This window comes from Trachypithecus francoisi, unplaced genomic scaffold (genome assembly GCF_009764315.1).
Source record: "Trachypithecus francoisi isolate TF-2019V2 unplaced genomic scaffold, Tfra_2.0 Lachesis_group5, whole genome shotgun sequence".
In the NCBI taxonomy this organism is placed as follows: domain Eukaryota; kingdom Metazoa; phylum Chordata; class Mammalia; order Primates; family Cercopithecidae; genus Trachypithecus; species Trachypithecus francoisi.
Genome location: NW_022681470.1, coordinates 78,141,004 through 78,159,601, shown reverse-complemented (window position 1 = coordinate 78,159,601; position 18,598 = coordinate 78,141,004). Strand labels below are relative to the sequence as shown.

Genomic DNA, 18,598 nt, shown 5'->3' with positions numbered 1-18,598 from the left:
TAATAAAATTCAGCATCCTTTTATGAGAAAAAACCCACAAACTGGGTATAGAAGGAACATATCTCAAAGTAATTAAGGTCACAATGACAAATTCACAGTTAACTGATCATACTGAACAGGGAAAAATTGAAAGCCAGTCCTTTAAGATCTGCAGCAAGTCAAGGATGCCAACTTTCACCACTTTTATTCAACATAGTACTGGAAATCCTGGCCAGGGCAAATAGGCAAAAGAGAAAAATAAAGCATATTTAAATTGAGAGAAAGAAGTCACATTAACCTTGTTGACAGTTGACATAATCTTATACTTAGAAAATCCTAAAGACTCCACCAAAAAAGGATTAGCACTGATTAACAAATTCAGTAAAGTTGCGGGATACAAAACCAACATACAAAAATCAGTAGCACTTATATACCCCAGAAATCAAGAAAGTAATTCCATTTACAATAGTTACAAAGAATATAAAATACTTAGGACTCAATCTAATCAAAGAAGTAAAGATCTCTACAAGAAAAACTATAAAATACTGAAGAAAGAAATGGAAAAGGAAATGCAAAAATGGAAAGACATTCCAGTTTATGGGTTGGAAGAATTAGTATTGTTAAAAATGACAATTCTACTCAAAGCAATTTACCAATTCAATGAAATCCCTATCAAAAAAACCAATGACATTTTTCACAAAAAAATAGAAAAAAGAATCCTGAAATTTATATGGACCCACAGAAGACCCCCAATACCCAAAGCAATCCTGAGTGAAAAAAAGAAAGCTGGAAGCATCACACTACCTGATTTCAAAATATACTACAAAGCTATAGTAAGTAAATCATCATGGTATTGGCATAAAAACAGGTATGTAGACCAATGGAACAGAATAAAGAACCTAAATATATGTTCATTTATTTATGGCCAACTTATTTTCAACAAAAGTGCTCAGAACATACAATGAGGCAAGGACAGTTTCTTCAATATATGGTGCTGGGAAAACTGAATAACCATATGTAGAAGAAAAAAATTAGACCCCTATCTCTCCCCATATACAAAACTCAAACAAAATGGATTAAAGACTTAAATCTAAGACTTGAAACTATAAAAATACTCAAAAAAAATATTGGGGAAATGCTCCATGGCATTGGTCTGGGCAAAGATTATTTGTGTAAGACCTCAAAAGCAGAGGCAACTAAAACAAAATCAACAAATAGGATTATCAAGCTAAAAAGCTTCTGCACAGCAAAGGAAATAATCAACAAAGTGAAGATATAGCCCACATAATGAGAGAAAATATTTGAAAACTCTCCATCTGACAAGGGATTGAATAGCCAGAATATATAAAGACTTCAAACAATACAGTAGCAAAAAAAAAAAAAAAAAAAAATTCAATTTTTAAATGGGTAAAAGACCTAAACACAAATATCTCAAAAGAAAACATACAAATGGCCAACAGGTATATGAAAAAATGCTTAACATCCCTAATTATCAGATAAATGCAAACCAAAACCACAATATGATATCATCTTACCCCAGTTAAAATGGCTTTTTTCAAAAATACAAGGAATAATGAATGCTAGCAAGAATGTGGAGAAATGGGAACTCTCATACACTGTGTTTGGGAATGTAAATGAGTACAGCTAGTATAACAATTGTATGGAGTTTCCTCAAAAAACTAAAAATAGAGCTACCATATGATACAGCAATTCCACTACTGGGTATATATCTAAAAGAAATGAAATCAGTATATTGAAGAGATGTTTGAACTGTTATGTCTATTGCAGCATTATTCACAATAACCAAAATATGGAATCAACCTAAGTGCCCATCAGTGAACGAATGGATAAAAAAAGTGGTATATATAAACAGTGGAATGGTATTCAGCCATAAAAAGAATGAAATTCTGTCATTTGCAGCAACATGGATGGAACTGAAGGTCATTATGTGAAGTGAAGTGAAGTAAGTCAAGCACAGAAAGACAAATATCACATGTTCTCATTCATATGTGGGAGCCAAAACAGTGAATTTCATGAAGATAGAGAGTAAATTGGTGGTTACCAGAGGCTGGGAAAGGTAGTGAGTAGGAGGGGATGAAGAAAGGTGGATTAATGAGTATAAATAAGCAGTTTGATAGAGGAAATAAGACCTAGTGTTTGATAGGTGAGTAGCATGACTACAGTTTACAGTAACCCATTGTATATTTCAAAGAGCTATAAGAGAATAATCCGAATGTTGTTAGCATAAAGAAAAGACAAATATTTGAGGTGATGGATACCCTAATTACACTGATTTGGTCTTTACAAATTGTATAAAGGTATTACATTACCACATGTACATCCATATGTATATCCATTATGTATCCACAAAAAAATAAAATATTTTAAAAAGAAGGTAGAAGACCTAGATTCCTTTCCACTTGAGTAAGGAAAGATAAACAGTTGGCAATGTTTTGCCTGATAAGAGAAGTGAAAACTATGCACATGTTTAATGGCCCATTCTATTTGACCATATATTTGAAAAAGTGTCCTGTATGAAAGAGAGTACACTGATTCGGGTTTGGAGATTAGGGGAGTAGAGACAAGGAGTAAGGTAACCATCAATGGAACAAATGAGAGAAAGATAATATGAAAGCAGTTTTTATTCCAGTAAACTTAAAAGAAATTTTTTTTAACACTAAAGTGAACTTCTGTGATTTTCCTGTCACAAAAAGATATTTAATGGTAATAATAGCAGCTAAATAGTAATTATTCCAGTACAAGCACTGCATCAAATCCTTTACTTGTGTTCTAATTTAATCCTAGCAATATTTTATGCAAAACACACCAGAAATCATCTTTACTGATACTTTTTTTATTTTTGTTTTTTTGAGATGGAGTCTCACTCTGTTGCCCAGGCTGGAGTACGGTGGTACGATCTCAGCTCACTGCAGGCTCCAACTCCCGGGTTCCAGAGATTCTCCTGCCTCAGCCTCCCAAGTAGCTGGGATTACAGGCATGCATCACCACATCCAGCTAATTTTTGTATTTTTAGCAGAAATGGGGGTTCACCATGTTAGCCAGGCTGGTCTTGAACTCCTGACCTCAGGAGATCCGCCCGCCTTGGCCTCCCAAAGTGCTGGGATTACACACGTGAGCCACCACACCTGGCCAATACTTTATTTAAATAAATATTTGACAACATCTATCCAGTTTAATGTATTCTACAAAAGAAATCCCAAGGACACAAAATATTTTCCTTTTAAAATAGTTTAATATATGCACACATAATGTTTTATGTTTTATTTTCTTTTTTATCTTTAATTTTGTTATTGCTATTATTCCTAAGTTGAATGCTTTCATTGTTTTTCAATCTTTTATTTTCTAAGAAAAATGCATTTTAAAACTGCAAAATTTCTTCTGAGTATTGCTTTGACTATGTCCCATTTGTTTTGATAAGAGTCCTCATAATTTATTTCTAAATAGTTTTGCTTTGCGTTTATACCAAGAACGTAGAGGGATATTTTACACTTCCAAGTGGACAGATTTACATGTGTGTGTTTATGTGGCTAGCACTTTTGATAATTTCCATTTTTATTGCATTGCACTCAGAGAATGCAACTTGTATGACCCCATTTACTTTGGAATTTGTTGATATTTTCTCTGTGGCTCAACATATGAACTGATTGTGTAAATTTCTGTATTTTTTTTAAATGTGTTGTCTCTGTTGAATACCAAGTTTTACATATATCTATGAGATATGTGTATGTTATTCAAATGCTATTACTATATAATACCTTCTTTTTGTGTATTTAGTCTTAATTTTTATGCATCATTATGTTCTCCTTATATTTCTGTCAGTTTTGTATATTTTGAAGTTGCTAGATTCACGAAGTTAAGTGACTTCTTAGTGAACTCTCTACTTTTTTTTTTTTTTGAGATGGAGTTTCACTCTTGTTGCCCAGGCTGGAGTTCAGTGGCGCCATCTCAGCTCACTGCAACCTCTGCCTCCCATGTTCAAGCGATTCTCCTGACTTGGCCTCCTGAGTAGCTGGGATTACAGGCACCCATCATGCCCGGCTAATTTTTGAATTTTTAGTAGAGATGGGGTTTCACTATGTTGGCCAGGCTAGTCTTGAACTCCTGACCTCATGATCTGCCTGCCTTGGCCTCCCAAAGAATTCTCCCTGCTAGAATTACAGGCGTGAGCCACCACATCTGGCCATGAACTATATTTTTAATCGATATAAACATGTCTCATTTTTCCTTTTATGCATTTGGCCTTAAATTCCATTTTATTTTATATTGATACTCTAATACTAGCTTATTTAAACTTAACTTTAAATTTTTGAATAGTGTTATATTCACAGAGTTCAACCTTGAAAATGTACAAAAGCTATCTAAAGAAGTAGACTTTTCACTCTGGTATCCCCCAGACACAGAATTTCCCTCCCAAGACACAGTGTTATCTGTATGTTGAATATATATCTGGATTGGGGTTTGGGCAGGGAAAGCAGACGTGTGCTTGAGCCACCATCTTGATTCAGACTGTGAATATTATTCCAGTGATGTGAATGCAGCTAGAATACATTCTCTTGCATCAGCCTAGAGTTGCAAATTCACATGTTGGGCCCAAGTAGAATGTCTTGTAGTCTATCTTAGGCCCTGTGGTCTAGGGAAGCCATTCTATATTTCGCAAGCTATGCCATTTTCTAGCTTGGTGATGGGGAAGGGAAGTAGGAAGGTGGGAGTCGGGGTGGAATCAGGGAGGTGTTGACATGGATTTGGGCCCTGAAATTATTGATTTTGAAGAAATTTATTTCTTGTAATACCCACTCATGAGAGACTTTCTGATGTTTCAAGACTATTAGGCTCAACAAAAACCAACCAATCAACAGTTTTGACTGATACTATTGTCTCGATGTGGATAAGCATTATAGACACAAGCTGGTTTCTCCTCTTGAGGAGCTTAAAATTTAGAGGAGGCTAAAAGTATTCAGAAAACAAGTAATAACATGAGGAAACATAAAACCAAATGTATGCCTCAGGATGATCCTGTTGGTCTTAGAAAAGTGGTAAATTCACAGAACTCCTATATACATATGTGAGTAATATATATGCCTAAATATCTCTCTCGTTAAATGGAGCATTATTTCCTGCTGGCTGTTCTTTGCACATAGCATTTAAAAAACAGCCCAATGATGTTAAAGGGAATCACACCCAAAGGTTGATTTATATTAGCTAGCCATGGACAATTGTACCACAGATGAAGAATTAACTCCTCTCTTTCATTTATCATTTTCTTATTTTTTCCCCATTCTTGATCTGATCCAGTCTTCCTTTTATCTCTCTCCCCATCCCTTTTCTTTCTTTCTTCACTATCCTTCTTCCACTACTTCTGATGAAGCATTCTCAACAAGCATTCTGAACAAACCTTCCTCTGTGGGCCTCCCCCTTGAGAAATTAGGTGGCTGTGTCAATGCCTCTGATGCCTATTTTTACACTCGTGTTTGTCCGGAGTCTGACGTGGTTTATCACAGTCTCTCCAAAGGCCTATTGTTCAGCACTTCAAGAAGAATGTTGTTATATTGACTGTTAGTGCGTCAGCCCGGCTCTCTCTGGAGGAGCTCTTGGATGAAATTAGATAATTTCCATTAGGAGACCGTGCATTATTAGTCCCCGGTGCCAAACTGGAGAATGAGCCAAGATGACTATTTCTGGCCAGGCTCACCCCAGGAAGGAACCTTCTTGGCTTTAATGGGATTTTGCTATTGTTGGTTGCCTTCTGTTTGACACCAGGCCAGCCCAGGGTTGAAAATTGTTTAGAAAGCTGCATGAAATATAATAGAGCCCCAGCCATTTGCTGAGGCACATTCCTGCACAATGTTTATTTTGAAGAAGGGAAAAAAATATATTGTCCTTGGCAGACAACAATTAAAAAGAAAGAAAGAAAGCAGTAACTTGAATCTCTGACCATATGCTTCTTGTTGCCAGTTGTGTTTAAAAACTCCCTGCTGGTATCAGAGAATTTCACACCAAAGTGATAAATCTTTTGTAATATTTATAAGCATCTTCACTACAGACCCAGGAAGATATTTGAAGTCATCAGGACTTTCAAGTTTGAGGCTGTTTTAAATGGGTGGATGACGAGGAGGGGAGGACTGAAAGAATATTCCAGGCTCACAGTGGTCCCAGTCTGGGCCCCAGATGTCAAGTTTACAAAAATCCCTCTGCCCTTCTCTCTGGTAAAAAAAAAACCTTTCTCACCCAATTCTAGAATCTGAGCCTTTGTGAGCTGGTTGTGTTCTGAGCAGAGTTAATCAATAAAGTGGTGGAGGATGGTAGAGATAAAACTCCTATTCAGTCTTAATGACATTCTAAGGATTTGATTTTGATCAGAGTTGTGGTGGGAATTTTTGGGCTTTTTGATTCAATAAAAGCTGGCTCATCATGAGAATCGACTATAGGGCAAAAGTTGTCTCTATTTTGGCACTGCTATGGCAAGAAATGTCTAGGAATATTGAAATGTTGGACACCTTTGAATGAGATTGAAAACTGCTTTCCCTAAATTGCTTTCTTACAATCGTGCTTAGTGTTGCAGGCTTAGCCTTCTTTTATTGTCCAGTCCCTTTGGCGCTAAGTGTGCATGCAAGAAAATGGTAAACAGAACAAGACAAAACAAAACCTAAGGTGGGGTCTCAATAGACAATCCTTGAAAAAGCAATTAAAATGTATTTATAAGAATTCCTTCGTTGAATTAAAATGCTGTTTCCCAAGACTGTTTAAAGATATAATCTTCAAGTCAAGAAGCCAATTCCATCAATTGACATTTAGATGTCTTCTGACTTGTTTCCTCTCAATTATTAGGCTTTAGCCTTGGCCGTTTCCTCTTTAGCTCTTTCAATAAATAGTATGCACAACTAAGTCTTGACTGTCAACAACAATGGGGGAGAGGGGAAGCAGAAATAATTAAAAGATAATCACCAAAGCTAACCACCAAATCAACTTTAGACATAAATGTCATCCTTTTCCCATGAAATCTTTCATCAGAAATGCTGACCCATGGACCAAAACTCACTGATGGGTGGTGTGTGACCCCTGCACAAGAGGAAAAGGAGACAGGCAATTCCAAAATGCATGTGGCTCATATATAGACTCTTCTCTGGCTCTGCCTAGATAACTAGGTCCTGTTTTAGCCCAAAGGAGACCAAAGCATCCACGGCGCTAGGAATGAGTTTCACATGGCAGACAGAATTCTAAGATGATTCTCAAATTCTTGCCCCCTGGCAGGTGGAATTCTAAGACAATCCTCAAATTCTTGCTCTATGGTGTACTTGCTATACATAATTCCCTCCCTATGAATGTGGACGAGTCCTATGAATAGGGTGTGATATCATTCCTGTGATTAGTCTACATTATATTGCAAAAAATGAAGAGATTTTGCAGATGTAATTGAGGTCCCAAATCATTTGATTTTGAGTGAACCAAAAACGAGGTTATCTTGCAAGGGTTTGACTTAATCAAATCAAAGTCAAATCAAATTAAAGGAGGCATGTGTCCTTCCTCAGGAAAGAGGCACTGCCTTAGTCCCTTGGAGCTATTATGGCAAAGTACCACAGACAGAGTGACTTGTAAACAATAGAAACTTATTTCTCACAGTTCTGGAGGCTGGAAGTCCAAAATCAGAGTGCCAGCATGGTTAGGTTCTGGTGAGGGCTCTCTTCCTGTTTTGTAGACAGCTGCCTTCTCAAATGACGGAAAGAGAGCTAAAAAGCTCTCTGGAGTTCCTTTTATAGAGGCACTAATCCCATTAATGAAGACTCCATCCTCATGGCCTAATAACCTCTCAAAGGCCCCATCTCCTAATACAATCACATTGTGGGTTAGGATTTCAACATACAGATCTGGGGGAGACCACAAACATTCAGTCCATAGCAGATGCTCTCCTGCAGGCTCTTAAAAAGCAAACAGCCATGCTGTCAACTGCCTCTGGAGGGAGGCAGCATCTAGGAGTTGAGGACCTTGGTCCTACCCTAGGGAGGAACTGAATTCTGCCAATACCCTACATGAGCTTGGAAGTGGAGCCCAAGCTCCAGATGAAAATGCAGCTGACCAACACATTGTGCTTTGTGAGACTCTGAGCAGAAGACCTAGTTAAGCCATGCCCAGATGCTTGAATGATGAATCCATGAGATGGTAATCTATGTTGTTTTACACCACTGAACTTGCTGTAATTTGTTACACTGCTATAATAGATAACTAATACAACCACCCTGGGGACAATGTGACCAGTTCTGAAGGTCTGAAAGCTCTGAGTCTGCTGCTGCTGCAGGGCTCCAGATGGCAGTTTATCCGTGGGCTTGAACCTACAGGGGGTTGGAGGCTTTTCAGAGACTGTGCCTGAGATCTCTCAATTGCCTTCAGCTGGACATGGCTGGTTGCCTGGGGTTCCTGAGGTCTTGAGGAAACATTGGCTATTTTCTACCTGAAGCAGCCTTGCAGAGAGTGGAAATGACACAGCATGAGGCCACATCAGTCTGGGAAGGAAAGTGCCTTTTGATATTTATTAACGATGTAACTTGGTCAAGTCATTTAATCTCAGATGTGTCAAAGGGAGATAATATAATTTTTAGGGTTATTTATAGAAGTAAATAAATAATCTATATGAAACACCTAGCCCAGACACTGGAATATAACATGAATTTTCTTTAAACTTAGCTTAAGCGCTGTCAGACAGCTTTAGTTCAGTTCTGCCTCTGCTGCTTGCCAGTATGTTACTTAACTGCTCTCTGCTTCCATATGATGGTGAATAAAATGAAAATCACATTCGTACTTATTGTATACAGTTGTAAGTATTAAATAAAATAATTCAAGTAAAGCACTTGTCATCTGCATGGCACATAGTAATGTTAATCTGTGTAGTTATTATCCCTTCGCTCCCAATGCCCAAACTGGAATTCTTCACTTCCTCTTCCATAGTCTCATGAACTAATTGAATTTCTAAGATAGCACTTCTCATATTCTCAGATACCTGTATGGTAAGAAGTTGCATACATTTCTTTCTCTCCCACTCTACCTTTCACTTTATGAGGCAGGAGCCATAATTGATTTATTTCTGCAATCTACCCAGAGCCTTGTCTATTACCTTCCATGTAGCAGATGATCAAAAGCATTAACTTGACTGAACTTTGAATTAAATTGAACAGAGCTAATGGCAGATAGGTGCTGCTTATGCACCCCAAGAAATGCCAGTGACCTTGCAGAATCATTTGGTCTTTTCTTCTTGGTAGATCAAGTTGGACCAGATCAATCTGTCCCTAGCTTTGGTTGAAATATCCCTGCATAGAGAGTTGTTCATATCATTCATCAATCGACCAACTGAGCATTTATTTTCTGGGAGATGTACATCTATAGCATCTAGTAGATGTTTTCATGGTACAAACCAAGAGGCAGAAGCCAGATTCCTCTTCTCAGAAACCTCCATGATAATGCAGGGAACAGTCTCCTAGTCCAGAGCTCCTTTTGCTCTAATGTTGCCCCTGCCCCAGCTCTCCTCATACCTTCTCCTCTGAACTCAGGAGAGACTCCCCAAAACAGCTGCTCGCCATCCTCAGCCACACGACCCTAACATAATTAAGACCCATTACTGAATCACCCTCAGCCCTTGCCACTTAGGTTCTGCCTGGAAAACAAGGATATTGATGATGACCTGCCTGGTAGGGTGACTGTGAGAAATAACTCATTAAAATGGCTGCACAGTGCAATGAAAAGGCCAGAGAGTAAGATCAAGCAGCTCTCCCTGGCACTCCATTCATTTTCAAGGGAAAACAATTCCGGATCAGAGCTATAAAAAGAATGCCAAAGATAAAGCGAGCCTCTCTCCCCACCTCGGGTTATTTGTTTTCAATGAGGACCCAGGCACTTGCCTGCCTCCTTTTCAGCCTTTATCACAGCACATTTCTCATCTGTTCTTTTATTCATGCTGGGTCATTTTCATTGTCTCCTGCTCAGAAATGTTTGATAAGAATCTAGCTGAGTGGCATTAGGAAAATCCGCTGCTCAACAAAGGAACCTGCCATTGTGACCCACGCACTTCAAAGCTCTCACAATATCTTATTTTTATTGTTTCTTTATGTTTTTCAAAAGTACGAACAATGTAGTTTGCGTCCTAGACCATCTGTGAGAAAATATATTTCTCATTAGTTGGATCCTGAACTGCCAATGACTAAAGAAAATGTATAGCAATTCATGTTAAGGTTTGTAAAAGTGCTTAATAAACTTTTTTCTTCAAAGTACAATAGCACTGATTAGGTACTTGGGTAGAAACCCAAGAGTCAAGATGTCACAACTAGATTGCTCCTGAGTTAATTTAGCATATCTTTATTAATTCAATATAACTGAGAGTGTAACAAATGCAAAGTATTATGATAGGCCTGAGGAGAGCAGGAAGAGCCTATGCTTTTCATAGGAAGGGCCTGACATGTCTATCAAGTATTACAGAAAAGGACAGTAACAGGGACCTATGAATGGTATGGACAGGCTTCACAATTATGAGGATTACTCTAAACATTGCACAGGGCTGGTTTAACAGATCAAGTTAGTCAAAACAAAATTGATAATACATTACAGAGAATAGGAATTAAAGGAAATTCTCCAAATAGCAAGGAGGCATAAACTGAAGGGAAATGTTAAAGTGGCTTCCTGTGATTTGTTCATAGAAGTAGAATTAATTGGGCAAATTCAGCAAAAGGTAGTTATTCTGAATTTTCCTCATCTCAAATACCATCCTTGGCCTTCTCCAGTGATATATTAACACTTACTCACTGGGGTTAGTTCCCTGGACTATAAGGTGAGGTCAGAGGATGTTCCTAGTTCCTATCTCGTTCAAACTATTTTCCCAGCATCTAGCAAGGTGCCTGGTGCACAGGCAAGTATGTGTTTTATGAATGAATCAAATGAAACCCTGAGACTAAATGGCATCTTGAAAGGGACTCCACGTTATGTTTCCTTTCTGCTGCCAGCTCCTATTTTTGGGACACCAGTGGCAAATATTTAACTTAATCATATTTTCCTGTCCATGTCATGTCGTCATCATCATCCCTTGCAAGGCTCCTTTCTTATGTTATTTTCCTTTATTATTTTCTCCTTTTATTCTTCCAGACTGACTTTCATTCATTTCTCTCCCATAAGCCCCCACTCCTGGGTATCTAATTTATGTTCTTAGTTAGGTCCATATCTGTAAATATCATGATATTATTGCATATATGTGATTAATGTACACAAATAGTATTTACCTGTGGATCTCGTTATATTCATTACTTTTTCATGCAAAAATATATTTTTGAGATTTAGTCATGTTGTCCTTTACAGATAGATAGATTGATTGATAAATAAGATAGATGACAGATACATACATACATACATACATACATAAATTTAAAAATTCTGACTCCTGCATTGTATTCCATTATTTGTGCCTGACATCTTGTAACTATTCATTCCTTGGGAAGAGACTTAAGGTTGCCTTTACTCACTATTTCAATTGCCTCTACTAAACAATCTTTTCCCCGTGGATTTTGTTGGTAACTTATAATTTTGATAAAATTTCAAATTTAAAGAAAAGTTGAAAGAATAGTGCAAGAAATGCCCATATACTCTTTACCTAGATTTATTAATCATTTAATATTTTGCCTCATTTACTTCATTACTTCCTGTTTCTATTTATATGTATGCACTTTTAATCATTTGAGAGTAAACTGGATATATCAGCCCCTTTATCCCTAAATATTTCAATGTTTATTTCCTTAAAAACACAAACATTCTTTTATATGTCACAGTTCCGTTATCAAAATCTGGATATTTAACACTGACATAATACAATACTATTATGTAATCTACATTGTATATTCAAATGGTAACATTTGTCCAAGTACTGGGCACAGAGCTATTCTGCTCTCCCAAACCAGTATCCAGTCCAGGATTATGCACTGTGCTGTGTTGGTTTATCTCTTTAACCTCCTTTAATTTGCAACAGTTTCTCAGCCTTTTTTCTTCACCTTGACTCTTCTGAAGAGGACAGATCAGTTATTTTGTAGAATATTCTTCAGTTTGGGTTTATCTAAAGTTTCTTGATGTAAGGTGACAACTGCCATATTTCTCCACTGTCAGGGTGGTATTCTCGCCTTTGTGACTAATAAGTAATATTTTGCAAGATCCTTTGAGACAATGTAAATGTTCTTTTCTTCCGTAAATTTTCACTCTTCAGTTTTAGCACCCATTGATAATTTTCTAACTCCAACATTCCTTCTGTTGTAAGGAAGAGCTTGTTCTTTACCTATTTTTATTTATTTATTCATTGACTGATAATATCAATATGGATTGATGGATTTTCATTTTGTCGAATGAGTTTAATTTATTACTATTCAATTATAACATTATAATGGATTTGGTCAGTGACAGCCACTTCAGGTTAGCTCCAATATGGTTTTAACACATCCTCATTACTGGACAAGCACTTCCTGACTTTTTGGCACAAACAAGATGTTCTAGGCTCATTGTTGACCTCTGCCCCAGCCCTGGAATCAGCCTTTTCTCCAAAGAACTCTGATTTCTTTTAATGGAAGGTGGTATATAGAAACCAAGATCTGGGCATTAGATAGAATCATTGCCACCGATGTGGCATGGCTTTTAGGTCTTTTCAAGTGATGGTGGCTAGGAAATACATATAATATATAATGTATTTTATTACACTGATGTTCAGACTGATACCACTAATCTCAATTCAACAACACAGGGTACATTCTACTCATCCTTCTTGCTGTGTTTGTAACTCCAACAATGGGAAATCTGGCTCCCATTATCCTCAATCTTTTTGCTCTTTTGCTAACCATTACTACTTCAATAAGCAAACTTCATAAGTTTAATGCTTGCTTACAGTTCTTTTTCATATACAATCTTCAGAAGTGAAATGCACAGATCTTAAGTGTGCAATTTGATGAGTAGTGGTAAATGGAATCACCCATCCAACCACACAGCTCTCAAGATATAAGGCATTTCCATGATCCCAGAAAGTTCTTTTGTCAACCACCTTCCCACTAGCAGCCATTTCTTATATTTTATTTTTTTCACCATAGATTTTTGTCTGTTTTCCTGTTCTTGGCCTCATATAAATGGGATCATAAAGTATCTATTCCTTTTTGTTTTGCCTCTTGCTCAGCATGTCTGAGACATTGATCCATGTTGTTGTGTGTGCTAACAGTTCTTTCCTTTGTATTGTTCAGTAGTATGCCATTGTATGACCATACCACATTGATCTATCTATTCTTCTATTCATAGACATTGGTTTCCAGTTATTGTCTATTATGAATAAAGTTGCTATAAACATTCTTGTAAAGTCTTTTTGTGGACTTACGTTTCACTTCATTAATCTTCCAAAATAACCAATTTTTTATTTTGTTAGTTGTCTCTATTATTTTTCTGTTTTCTATGTGATTGATTTCTTCTCTTATCCCTAGCATTTCTTTCTCTGTATTCACTCTGGGTTTAATTGCTCTTCTTTTTCTAGTTGCATAAGTAGAAACTTGGGTTTTATATGGCCTCCCAAAGGGCTGGGATTACAGGCATGAACCACCGCACCCGAATGACTGATTATTTTTTAGCATTCCATTTTATCTCCTCTACTGGCTACTTAACTTTACCTCTTTGCATTTTTTGTTTAGCAGTTGTTCTAGGGATTGTATATGCATCCTTAACTTATTACTTAGGGCTAATATTGCATGAAATATAAGAGCATTGCAACAGTATAATTCCATATGTCCACTTCCAGCCTTTGTGCTATTGTTACATACATATTATATCTGAATACATTATAAACCCCCAAAAAGAGTACTAAAGTTTTGCTTTAAACAGTCATATATTTTAAAGAAATGAAAGGAAGAAAAATATTTTCATCCTGCTGAACTCTTTATTTCAACTATTATATTTTTTCTACCCTGTATTTCCATTTGGCTCCTATTCATAATTTATATCTGCTTCATGTTTCCAACATCCTTTATTCGAACTTTGAAAATATTTATTACATTTATTTATATTCCTGTTCTTCCCAGACCCTTAATTTTGCTTCCTCTGGTGTATGTCATTCAGTTTTTGGCCTTTCTTTCCTGATGTCTGTGTTCCTCAGAATTCTCTTTTGTCTTCCCTTCTGAAATCCTATCAGCTACCTTTCTGTTAGTATATACCTTGGAGGAGAGTCAAATGCCTAGATTGCATAGCCTCCAAGTGATTTGGGCAAGGGGCATGCCTCTAAGCACTTCAGGGTGATGTTGCCTTCCGCTGTAATTCCTGGGTATGTAGTCATGCCCAGAACCTCCACTCAGGCACTGCTCTTTTCAGAGGCTGTCTTTCTCGGTGGTAATCTCTAAGCCCAAAGCATCAGCAGGACATTGCTCTCACATTTCATACTGCTCTTATATTTCATGCAATATTAGCTCTAAGTGATAAGTTAAGGATGCATATGCAATCCCTAGAACAACTGCTAAAAGAAAAAAATGTAAAGAGGTAAGTAAAGGAGGTAGAGGAGGTAAAATGGAATGTTAAAAAGGTTTTGGTAAGGGAATCCTCAGAGTGGCCTGTCCAGCAAACCTCTATTTACTACGCTACTCAGGATCTAGGATCTCATTCTGTTGCCTTTGAGAAGCACAACTATTTTCCTGTGCTGTAGGGTCAATGTGGTGGGCAGTGATCCACCCAAATAAACATGAAGGAAAGATAGAAACCAACCGGTAAGCACTTTTCAGGCACAACTCTAGTGTGTTAGTCAAGGTTCTCCAGAGAAACAAAACCAACAGGAGACTAACTGGCTCACAGGATTATAGGGACTAGCCAAGAGGTCTCAAGGTCAGTAGTCAGCAATTGAAGACCCAGAAGAGCCGAAGTGTCATTACAGTCTGAGTTCAAAGACCTGAGAACCAGGAGAGCTGATGGCATAAATTCCAGCCTGAAAACTGGCAGACTCAAAGCCCAGGAAGAGCCGATGTTTTAGTTCAAATTCAAAGGTTGAAAAAGACTGATGTTCCTGCTCAAATAGTCTGGCAGAAGAATTTTCCCCTTTCTCAGTCTTTTTGTTTTAGCCAAGCCTTCAGCTGATTAGATGAGGCCCACCATATTAGGAAAGGCAATCTGCATTACTCAGTGTACCAATTCAAATGCCAACCTTATCCAGAAACATCCTCACAGACAAACCCAGGATAATGTTTGATCAAATGTCAGGGCATCCTTGGTCCAGTCAAGCAGATATAAAATTACTCATCACACTCAAAGTGTCTGTGACATTTTGCCCTCCCCTACTCTCACCCTTACCATGTCTCCCACTCTCACCATGAAAATCTCTATAGTTTTTCTCTTTGCTTTCAGGATCTGGCAACTTCCTTTCACTTTAAGATTGGGCTTTGGGAGGAAGCCAATATCCTGTGCTAGTTCACTACCTTTTTTGAAACTAGAAGCTTTCAAAGCATTTAATTTCTACCTGATATAGGAAACTCCTAATTGTAGGATTACTCTAAGACATTTCTTTAAAAGGTACAGAAGACTCATTAGCAGTTTTCCAACCTCTCTGACCTGAAAGAAATATAAGACGAAAGCACCGACTTGTTATTAATCAAGTTGTGTCTGCCTGGTTTTCTGTGGGTGTGTTTTGTTTTTAATAAATGGTTGCTAATAGTTGAAATTCAATATACTAGCCATAAAAGAAATGTGACAGGTCATGGGCCAAAAGAAGTTAACTATAGGAAGTGGAAATTTTGAATAAGACAATGAGATTCAGTGAGTGATAAATATAGTATATCATGTGAGCTTTTAGTCCCAGAAGAAAATCATTTTATAGACTTAAAGTTATTGATGGTGTCAGATTTCCCTTCCCCTGAGGGAGCATTTCCCAGCCTTTCATCCAAACCTTCCCTTGCTCCACACCCTCCACTCCTTTTCCTAGTGAGTTTCTGAAGTCCGTTAGAGAATGCTGCAGGGTGAACAGCGAGGCGCAGTGTGTCAGCCTAAAAAACAAATCCAGAGAAATCTGCCAAGCATCAAAGTGCTGTTAAAACCTGGAGCTGCACTCTGATGTGGTCAGTTTGTGTTTTATGTTGCATTTCAAGATGTTTGGAGTAGCCCCTTGGTTCTTGAAGAAGAGGGAAGTAGATGAGATTTCCACTGCACTATTACTCATTCCTTTGTCCTGTGGAGAGCAGAGTTACGGCTACTGTTGCAGAAGGAGGCGTGATTATGTTTACTCATATATTTCCTTGTGTTTTTCTTCTTACCAGACCAGGTGGTCTCAGAAGAGGCGACTGGTTGCCAGGGTGCACAGTCTATGAAACCCAGAAGTAACTCTGGAGATCCTCCAATTACCTCTCACTTTACAGTGGAGGAAACTGAGGCCCAGATGGTGTCAGTAGTTTACTTGAGATCTCACAGTTGCAGAAGTGAACTAGAAGCCAGGTGATCTGATTTCTAAACCAATGGATTTTTCATTACACCGAGACTTCACTTTAAGGTTTTCCTTTAAGTCCTTTAAGACTTTCACCTGTTACATGAGAGTATGTTATTCATCTTGATTTTTTTTTTTTTTTTTTTTTTTTTTTTTGAGATGGAGTTTTGCTCTTGTTGCCCAGGCTGGAATGTAAATGGAGTGATCTTAACATACTGCAACCTCTGCCTCCCAGGTTCAAGCGATTCTCCTGTCTCAGCCTCCCGAGTAGCTGGGATTACAGGCACCCGCCACCACGCCTGACTAATTTTTTTGTATTTTTAGTAGAGACGGGGTTTCACCACGTTGGTCAGGCTGGTCTCAAACTCCTTGACCTCAGGTGATCCGCCCACCTCAGCCTCCCAAAGTGCTGGGATTACAGGCATGAGCCGCCATGCCCAGGCTTTGATTTTTTTTTTTTCAAATGAATTAATGGCCTTGGCTTACAGAGGTAATGCTTTTATTCCTATTTATTTCTACAGTTTGCTCCTTTAAATTATTCCTTTATTGGTGGTGGGGAAGTTACTGGGTAGAAATAAAGTAGCCTAATTTGAAACAACTAGCCTTAGCTTTTATTTTTTGATACAAGGGTTTATAAAGCCAGAGTTGAGGAAAAGCTAGAGATAGGGCACAGAGACCTGCCTTTGCTTTCCCAACCCTGAATGACACACAGTCAGTGGGCTGTTCACTCAGTTGTCAGCCTATGTGCTTTCCCAGAGCTACTGTGATGTGTCAAGTTGTGTACAATGCTAGGCATATAAAAGTAGACTATATGATTTCATTCTTTAGGCAGCTGAGAAGACACAGTCCAAGGAATCAATTTCTTGCCAGCATGTTACATGCCATAATGGAAGTATACACAGGTGCTGTGGAAGCAAAAGAGATACACCTAGCCCAGGAGACATTGATTATATCACACTATCATTCTCATTTACACATGTGTTGGGTCTTAGTTATTTATTCTCCCCAGCATCCTACATAATACCAGCTCATGGTAGTTGACAAATAATTGTTAAATGGAAAGAATGTATAGCTAAGCATTACAGATTTTGTAAATTCAGTCTAAAATCAGAAAGGACCCAGTACTTTGCTTACACCCACAAGTAGCCAACCGGCAGCCACAGGCCTGAATCTGATCCACTGTCTTCTGCTCATGCCATGGAGCTCATGCCATGGTTTTTGTTTTATAATTGAGCCATCTTTACTTAAAAATGCTAATTTCCAGCTTCTCGTGAAAGATCAGAATATCTGAAAACACTTTACACTTATTCCAAAATGACTTCCACTGTTGGAGCTAAGTAGAACTTAGAGCCTATGATGATTAATTGTATGTGTTGATTTGACTGGGATAAGGGGTGCCCAGATAGCTGGGAAAACAATATTTCTGGGTGTGTCTGTGAGGGTGTTTCTGGAACAGGTGTGAATCATAGACTGAGTAAAGAAGATCCACCTTCACCAACGTGAATAGGCATCATCCAGCCCATTGAGGGATCAAATAAAGCAAAAAGGCAGAGGAAGGGTGAATTCTGTCTTCCAGAGCTGGGACATCTTCCCTTAGATTCCAGAGCTCCTGGTTCTCAAGCCTTTGGACTTTGGGACTTACACCATCGGTTCTCCTTGATCTTATGCCTTTGAATTCAGACTTAATTATGTCACTGGCTTTCCTGCTTCTCCAGCTTGCAGACAGCAGATAGTGGGTCTTCTAGGCCTCCATAATTGCATGAGCCAACTCCCAAAATAAATCTTTTTACATATCTATCCAATGGGTTCCACCTCTCTGGAGAATGCTGACTAACACAGATCCCCTTCGATCAAGCACGAGCCCTAGGGTGGCCATTGTCCTACCTGTCATAATGAGAGAACTCGTCTCATTTGTGTTATGGGTCCTGGAGGCATTTGATTATTGGTCTGGACATTCCCAGGAAACCCATGTAGGAAATGCAAGCATACCTATGAAAACTAGGAGAGAATTCCTGGAGTTCTAAGGTCTTGTAGAAGTGCAGTGTCAATGAATGCAGAATTGAGCCAAGCTGGAGAGAGGGAGGCTGGCCTGCAGGAGAAGAGATCCTTTACTGATACCTGAATTGGCTCCTGCCAAGGTTATCTCTTCCAGTGAGGAAG

The 18,598-nt window shown here is 38.2% G+C and overlaps 1 long non-coding RNA gene across 1 annotated transcript in view; it reads left to right on the top strand.

The window, feature by feature from the left end:
• LOC117074503 overlaps positions 1 to 16,691 on the top strand; it is a 53,530-nt gene extending 36,839 nt beyond the window's left edge. Inside the window, exons 2-3 of the long non-coding RNA XR_004433602.1 lie at positions 16,275 to 16,449; positions 16,598 to 16,691. This is a non-coding gene — a long non-coding RNA (uncharacterized LOC117074503). The remainder of the gene's footprint in view (positions 1 to 16,274; positions 16,450 to 16,597) is intronic.
• The last annotated feature ends 1,907 nt before the right edge of the window (positions 16,692 to 18,598 follow it).